At 38.1% G+C, this 9325-nt stretch overlaps 1 protein-coding gene across 8 annotated transcripts in view; it reads right to left on the minus strand.

Annotated features, from left to right (window-relative positions):
- The window catches only part of tnrc6c1 (trinucleotide repeat containing adaptor 6C1), a 77157-nt gene extending 71065 nt beyond the window's left edge, over positions 1-6092 (minus strand). For all 8 annotated transcript variants that reach the window (XM_073944712.1, XM_073944711.1, XM_073944709.1 and 5 more), the window contains exon 1: positions 5489-6092. The gene's annotated coding sequence lies outside the window, so the exon portion shown is untranslated. The remainder of the gene's footprint in view (positions 1-5488) is intronic.
- Between the last annotated feature and the right edge of the window lie 3233 nt (positions 6093-9325).

Genomic DNA, 9325 nt, shown 5'->3' on the forward strand with positions numbered 1-9325 from the left:
GACCTGCTTGAAGAGGTGGTCTTGGTACGCTTTCAAACGAACCCTGGAGCGGTTCGTTTGTGGTGAGAATTTGATTTTCGGATCAGACAGATCCAACAGATCTGAACCGCAAAACAAAGTACTGCACGTTTTGGACTAATTCAGCTGCCGTAGGCCAATGCGCTGTGCATTATGGGATATGGAGGAAAAATATTTGTTGACAGCGCTTTACCAACAGAGAGAGAGAGGGAGGGGAAAACTTTACCTGATGGATCGTTGTTAATATTTCCGCAAGATGACCATGTCGCAGTTTAGCTAAATTAATTCACGTCTCCTCCTGAAGTGACGAGTCATTTTCGTAATGTATAGTTTGTCTATAGCAGGGATACAATCAGCCAGCGCAGTCGTCCCTCCAGAGTAAAAGGTTTTGTTTACCTGCGGGAGTTCATTGGCATTTTCCCGCACGTGAATTCTGACCAATCAATAAGCAGGTAAGGAAATATGTTCAACAACATCTGGCCAATGAGAGATGTGGATTTTGTCAGATGACTGCATTTTGGTTCGTTTAAACTGGTTCGGACCAAAGCCAGCAGTGTGGTGTGAAAACGACCCAAAGACGGCAGAAGATGCAACAATGTATCATTTATTACTTTTGGTCCGGACCAAATGAAGCGAACTACAGATGTGAAAGCACCCTAAAAGCCAATCACATAGCAAAATGTGCATCAATAGGACTCTAAACGCGTGTTGATATTAGAGATGTATCCAACTTTCGGCCACCGAAAATTTATCAGCCGAAAATATGTTAGGCCATTCAATGGACACTCTAATTATTGTGGCTTCAGCCATTGTTGGGGTACTCTTAAATCTGGAAGCATTAACAACTTTTATCGAAATTTTTATCGTCATTGTTTCATATGCAAAATAATTATCGAGATCCCCGGCCCTAATGCACAACATATTTAGCAAAAATCTATTATTTTATTTATCAAGGATGCTTTTCTCATTAAAAAATAAAACTCTATGTCAGCGACAATAGCTTAGTGGTTAAGTGTGCTGACATATAGCACCAAGGTGCTCACGGCGACCCAAGATCAATTCCCCACTCGAAGTCCTTTGCAGATCCCTCCCCTCTCTCTGGTCCCCATGATTTTCTATCAATTCTCTACACTGTTCTATCCATTAAAGGTTAAAACCCCTATTTATAAAAAATTTAATAAATAAAATAGATCCATTCTTTAACATCCATTAAAATGTTCCAATTCATATAGGTTCTATATCATATTTATTAGCCCCCCTGAATTATTAGCCCCCGTTTATTATTTTTTTTCCCAATTTCTGTTTAACGGAGAGAAGATTCATTTCTAATAACTGATTTATTTTATCTTTGCTATAATGACAGTAAATAATATTTGACTAGATATTTTTCGAGACAATACTATACAGCTTAAAGTGAAATTTAAAGGTTTAACTAGGTTAATTAGGTTAACTAGGCAGTAAATAGGCAGTAATTAGGCATGTTATTGTATAACGATGGTTTGTTCTGTAGACTATCGAAAAAAATAGCTTAAAGAGGCTAATAATTTTGACCTTTAAAACTGCTTTTGTTCTAGTCAAAATAAAACAAATAAGGCTTTCTCCAGAAAAAAAAATATATTATCAGACATACTGTGAAAATGTCCTTGCTCTGTTAAACATCAAAAATGCATTCTTCATTTAAAACAATGTTTATTAAACCAAGAAAATTAAGATCTAATTAATGACGGTTTGTTTAAGGAACCAAACGTTTGGGACCATTTAAAAAAATGTATTTCAATAAAATGTGACAGTAAAGACTTTAAACAATAAAAACAAGTAAACGCTGTTTAAAACTTTCTGCTCATTAATGAACATTTCAAAATTAATAAAATAAATAAAAAGGAGATGGTAAAAAATTCTTAAATCTAAATGATCTAAAAAATGATCATATGACACTAAAGACAAATGCTGCGAATTCAGTGTGCATTCAAAAGTTCCTTAAACCTGTAATATTACACACATGAACATTTAATGTCATTAATATCATCACTGCATGGGCATTAAGTATGTTTAAATAACTGCAGCCTTGGCCAGCATAAAATATTTATTTCAAAATCATAAAAATGCATCTGGCTTTGAAAATCAATAGTAGCTACTTTTGGAATGATGACTTTTACAATGATTGCAAAGTCTAAACACATTTCAACAGTTCAAGGAGACTGTCATGAGAGCTTATTCAGAATAATATTTATTTGTGCCAATCTATTATTGTGGGATACTTTTTTTACACAGATTTACCCACCCTGAAATACCACAGACTGTGGCTAGCTTTACATGTCAAAGCGTTTCTTCCTGCCTAAGTGGGCGGCTGCTGGCCAAAATAAATAAGCCACAAATACTTTAAATACCACAAACATGAATGTTGCAGATTGACGATCAAACTACTACGATACATTAAGCAAGTCTTAAATGCTCCATGAGCCAATAGACATATAGTTTCCATTTCCAACCCGTGTGAAAATTAAGATGTATGAAGTTAAGACATCCCGATAGGCTTGATTGACAAGAAAGTCTATGCTCCATAACTGCAACGAAGGACTACCATTTTGCATGCAACTTGCAGGTGAAATGTGGCAATCTGCAAATAAAACATGTCTTCTTAAAAGGTTAATGAATTCAGAGAACTGCTACACTGTGTCTCAGAATGACGAACTTGCCCTTGTAAGACCCATCTGAACGGCCCTCTAGTCTGCGGTTTTCAACCAATCCAACAAGAATGTAATGCCTATGCCAAAAACACATCCTGAAAGTTCAAAACATTAACCTCCTTAAATCAGACCTGCGAGAATGAAGAAGAAAACAGAACAGAAAACAGAATTCTGGAGACTACCTGTAGAAAAACAAAAGACTATCATTTCTGTAACTTAAGATTTCGAAGAAAGAAACATCTCTGAATTATTATTTTCCATAATTAAAAACTTTTCCAGTAAGCATCGGATAAAAAGATCCAGGCGCAATCTTCAGTACTGATTGGCATAAACAAAATGATTGAATTTGACTGTAGATATTAAACTTGACAAGACATAAAGGTTTTCAAAAACCTCTGTGCAAATAAAAAAAAAAATATCAATAATATACTATTGGCATTGATGGTTTTATAAACAATATTTATCAACGAAAGACTGGGGGAAAAAAACTTTTTACATTTTTTTTTAGATTTTTGATTAATTTTTTGGTTTTTCACACCACAAGCATAAAAAAAACAGTTTTCATTCAAATTTTGTTTAGGGAGCCTAAAAAAAGAAGAAGGCAGCGTTTCCATTCAATGAGTTAAAGAGAACAAAATCGACACTTCCTGATTAACTAAAATCGATAAATGTGTTTCCACACATTTTTTGCGCATGTTTTCTTTTCGAATATAAACTTTATCCTACTTAGTTATGTGCATATGTTTTTTAACCGCATTTTCAAAACTTTTGCGCATCCTTTCGTTTTCATCACTTTTTTATGTGCATATACAAAATGTGTAAATAGGTGGATGCAAACATAGCTAATGTAAAAAACACTTTTTGCCTGTACACTTAGCATAAAAGATAAACCACTGGTTAAACAAAAAAACTAATGAAAACAAAATAATTTCAAGATAATTTATAAAGAATGTAAAACCCGATAAGAGATTCATTCAGCAAAATATGTCAACAGTGAATGTTTCCTTTAGCGTAGACTGATACTGGAAGCTCAGACGGGATCCTCTATTGTGGCTTTAAATACAGATCCTGAAGTGAATCTTACATGTGCGAATGTACACTTGCAAATGTAAAATGTTTTTACCAGAAAACTGCACATGCACAAAAGGAAAAGAAAATAACAGTTGTTTGCAGGATACACAAAGAGATAAACAGGTGCAAGCTAATGCTGCCTTCAAAGCAATTTGATAAATTGTGGCACAGTTTTACTTGAACAATACTCAACACTTTACCAACTGTGGTTTGGACAGAAGACACATTTCATTCATATTACAGTGACTCTATTTTTAAGGTTTTGGCTTTTTACAAAAACTAGTCTATCCTGACACTGACCTAAGAGATGCAATTAGTGGTTTGATCTGTGGTTATTATGGTCTTGCTCAAAATGCCACAGTCACAATACAGGAACTTTTACACAGGAATCACACAGCAGACATGATCATTTCACTAGCAATAAATGACCAAACGTGAAGCCACACAGTGCAAATCCCTAGCCACATAATGCTGGTGAGGCTCCATAAGAACAAGCTGAGAGAGGCAATGTGACCTAAGCTTTATGGTAATCTGAGCATTAAGTGGCCTCTTTTTGTCTGACCCTTTTTCACTCTTGGAGAACACACAGCCCTTTTCAAAGGTCTGCCTCTGACAGGGGCCCCCTGACCCTGGGAGGGGAGCAGAAACTCTCCTTGCCAAATTAGCAACTGCACCACATGAACAGTCATGGGGACGTTTGACATTGGTGCTGTCCTCAGACGGAAAGCACGTTAGCGGGATCCTGCTTTGAGGTGAAAACGTACGTAGCTACATTTGGGAGCACAGTATTGGTGAATATATCAGGCGGTGGACATTCAGTATTAATAAAGACTCTAGAAAAAGAAAATAAGCACTGACAACCATTCTCTGACAGCTTAAATTGTTTGACTTCTGTTTATTGTGAATTTCGTAGCAATAACAACAGGATGACGTAGTAACGTTAACTGACGTTTCGATGGAAACTTAGACACAGTCTCGTAATAATTACTAAACGCTAGTTTTATTTTATTTGATAAGCCTGAATCTTGCCGTCAATATCAAAATGACAGAGCCTCGAGCGCACAGTGAAGGGAGACGCGTTGGTCAGACATGCAAGGGTTATTTCTAATCCAAAGACCCATAAATATCACAATCACAGCAGTTCTTTCTCTATAAATTCGTCGCCCGGGGTTTGTCGTTAACGTTAGCGCGACTCTCCACAACAACAACATAACCTCAAACACCAGCGAGATATGCCTCCAAAACAACATTTTGAGCACCAAAAAGATGTGACGGGACTCCCAGCAAACACTGGACACATGTATTTACACAACACACAATCAAACTCTAGCGTTAACTAAACGCAATACACAAATCACAAGTCATATAGACTAACATTATGGATCTTGAGCAGGAATTGAATCCGATAGAAAAGATGCTTATCCCGCATATCTGTTTAGAAAATGGGCCAATGTTGATTTACGGGGGAGTAAACATTTGCACACGTAAGCTATTTCCAGCCACCAAAACAAAAAGACCGCACGTTGTTAAAGATCCTGCGCGTATGTCTGCTTTTGGTGGTGTCTCTAATTCTGGATAGAATGTCACTGGCTGTCAAAATACTATAAAGGCTCGAAAGTGAATCCTAAAATGACGCATTGCCACTGTAAACAGAAACAAGCACACCCCGCCCACGTAAACATTAAAACATTTATCAAAAAGCCTTATCTTACCTTTATTTCGCACACGGAGCAACTGCAGTTTGCGGTTCAGATGGGGTGCATAAGCTGCATGGTGAAGGAGGATGTTGTCGATACCCGTACTGACACAGATCAGATATATTCAGTCGCAGTCAGACTCTCTCGCTCTTGCAGTGAACTGCAATGGCGAGCCTGACTTTCCAGTTGAGGAATTCACCTCTTATTATGCAGTGGAATTTATCCAGAGGGGGGAAAGAAACAATCTCTAAAAACAAATACCAGTGCAAACAGTGAAAAGGACATTAAACGACAATTCTGCACGTCAGCGAGCAAGCTTAAGGTTGATCAAGTGTAACATTTCGGCGATTTTAAGAAGCAGCTTCACGCGCGCACCCTCACAGACGCGCGCGCACTGGCAGTTTGAGCTTTAGTATGCTTTTGGATGTATATAAAGTGCGTAAAGGGAAATCTTTCAGCATGCCTTTCAGCTCGATAACACGTATGCAAACGAGTCCACACGAATTAATGTCCCAATGCTCGGAAATTCCAATGCATCCATTTGAAACGATTCTGCACTGACGTGAAGCGTTCACTGGGATTTCGTTTGTGGCGCTCCAGCAGCCATTTTGTTGAAACTGACAACAGCGGCTCAAGTCTCGGCAGAGTAAAACAGGAAGTGCCCCCATTCCCCAGCGACAAGTCACGTGACGTCAACTCACAAACAATCCAACCCCTCCGTTAAAATATATCGCTCCACCTTCACTGTTGCTATGAGAACGAGGGTCAGGAACCACCTCCATCCACCAACAACACTGGCTGACGTGCAGCAGCAGCGGCAGCAGCTATCTCTGGTGTGTCTCTCGTCCTATTAATCAATAACAAGGCTTTCTCAGCAGTGCTTTAAAATGTAGTTATATCAAAGCGGTTCTAAAGAAACCTTACATCCATTTTTAGTCGTGGAGTTTAACGTCCCGCATCAAATCTGATTTTGGTGAAGTCGTCGTTTCTCCACCAGACGGCGCTATTTCAGCTAGCCAATAGACATGGCTTATACTCATGTTAATTATAGTTAACTTATTAACTGGATAGCTTACTATTAAGGGCCTTTCTATCGTGTATAGATGTTTTTATAACAATTATATTAGGAAAATCCTAACTGCAAATAAAAGTGTTCTTCCAATAGCAATGGTTAAATGGAAACATTCCCTTCACCCTTCATTTGTTCTTAATAAGTTTCATTCCTTCATTCATTCATTCATTCATTCATTCATTCATTCATTCATTCATTCATTCATTCATTCATTTTCTTTTCAACTGAGTCCCTTTATTAATCTGGGGTCGCCAAAGCGGAATAAACCGCCAACTTATCCAGCACAAGTTTTACACAGCGGATGTCCATCCAGCTCCAACCCTTCACTGAAAAACACCCACACACTTTCATTCACACTCATAAACTATGGTCAATTTAGCCTATCCAATTCACCTATAGCGCATGTCTTTGGACCTGTGGGGGAAACCGAAGCACCCGGAGGAAATCCAATCAATCACAGGGAGAACATGCAAACTCCACTCAGAAATGCCAACTGACCCAGCCAAGGCTCAAACCAGCAACTTTCCAGCTGTGAGGCAATCATGCTACCCACTGCGCCACTGTCACCCTCCCTTTAGTTTATGTCATAATAATAATAAACACTCTGGTTTATTGTGTAAACAGTCTTTTCTAATGTGCTTTCCCTAAAGCACTCAATTAATCTGAAATCTCATAATATAGCTCATTCATTCATTTTTTTCACCTTAGTCCCTTTATTATTCAGGGGTCGTCACAGTGGAACGAACCACCAGCTTGTCCATCATATCTTTAACACAGCGGATGCCCTTCCAGCCACAACCCAACAGTGGAAAACACCATATAGCTCATAACCTGGTTGCAAAATATGTGCCTCATAATTTAAGACACATCACTCAACGGTAACATGCACATCATTTGTATATGGGACATTCTACTAGAAACGTACATTATCTGTCATAAATACAGTGAATAAAGTGTATTTCATTCCAAAAATGTCTAAAATGGACTAATGGTTGATTTCTGTGAGTTGTTTTGTAAAGGAATATGTCATTTATCTGGTTCTCAGATTTTTGTTCTTTATTAAAAGCACTTTACAGACACAAACTGTCATTGTCCATGTCCTCAGCCCAGTTGAACCGACAGCTTTTATAGTTTTGTTAAGCTAAAAACTGTTATTTGGAAACAAAAAATGCTTCAGAAATAGCAAGTTTAAGGTGTTATCATTCACATCAATTGGTTAGAAACATATTATTTTAATTAGATTCTACAAATAATTACTGCAAATATATAATAATAATAAATGTACAATTGTTCCCGTGTTTCTGTTCAGTACTGTCACATTTGCATTAAATCTAACAAAATGCGTGCATTACATGTTTAAGGCCATGACTCGGAAGTGGCATGATTTGACCGAGAAGAAGCTGACAGTGATCAAGGATGCATTCTACCATTGAATTGTATGATTTTATGCATGTTTTGTATGGCAAGCTTAAGTCAGGCCCTGTCATGTTTTTAATTATTTAAAACTAAAAACGTTTTTTGGTAGAATGTCTCATACACATGTGAAGTTTCATAAAGAAATATGGCTTAAAAATAATTTGTGCATGCTAGTATGGTCAGGTTTCTGGGGACATTTTCACAATGGAACACCGATCCCTCTCTGTCCCACTCCTGCTTACAGCTTTATCACAGCATGGACTGAGGAAGACAAATATCATCAGTGAGCTGGCCAAACATTTCGCTGAGCAATGAGCCAAAACCCGATCTCACTAAAGACTCATCTTTCTGGCTCTCATTAGCATTCATCCACCCAGTGACAGCCAGAGCGTTTCTGTTGGCCAGATGAATATGAGGGGATGGCTGGGTCGCTTTAGGTAGTTAAAAGACAAGGGCTCGCCGATAAAGACGTGCTGACAGACCTTCAAGGGCCCAATTAAATAACAATCCGCCCTAATGTCATCTGCATATGGATTACGGCTGAGATATGTAATGTGGTGGCAGAGGAGAAACGTGATTACTGAGTGCGTTTAATGATGAAGTATGTATAGAGGCATAAAAGCTCAGCTTGGCAGGGAAGGCTAATCACAGCTCATGGCAATTAATCTTGCTTGTCGTGATAATTCAGGACCATTATTCATCGTGTCACCTCACAGAGTTGCAAAAGGGGCAACTCAGACTTACCCAGTTACACAAAAGTGTATCAAGTCTTCTCTTTTGGGAGCAACTTATGACTATCATGTAATTACGCTTATTGTGCGCATGCATTGGGATTGTGCGCTGATTTACAGAATGATGACGTGTGTGTGCAGGTTGCTACAGTTATGGGCAGGACATTTCTGGGCTGGATTAATTTCCCTTGAGACCTTTGTAATGGATAAGGGCAGGAGAGAGAGAAGGACCAGACTCCACAAATCACAATGTCCAAGTGAAATGTTGAAATCAGGGCATTCTGTGACATAGCTGTCACATTCAAAGTAGAACACTGTTAAATCATGTCCAAAGAAATTAGATAAATGATTCAAAACAATGGTGACAAGTCATCAATAAATTTTGTAACCTCATGGAATCCGCAACAGTTTTATTTTAGTATTATTTACAGTGTAAATACACTCACTGGCCACTTTATTAGGTACACCAGTCCAACTGCTTGTTAACTCAAATTTTTAAACAGCCAATTACATGGCAGCAACTCAATGCATTTAGGCATGTGGACATGGTCAGGACAATTTGCTGCAGTTTAAACAAGCATCTGAATGGGGAAGTGAAGTGATTTAAGTGACTTTGAACGCGGCATGGTTGTT

Source organism: Danio rerio, chromosome 3 (genome assembly GCF_049306965.1).
Source record: "Danio rerio strain Tuebingen ecotype United States chromosome 3, GRCz12tu, whole genome shotgun sequence".
Lineage (NCBI taxonomy): Eukaryota > Metazoa > Chordata > Actinopteri > Cypriniformes > Danionidae > Danio > Danio rerio.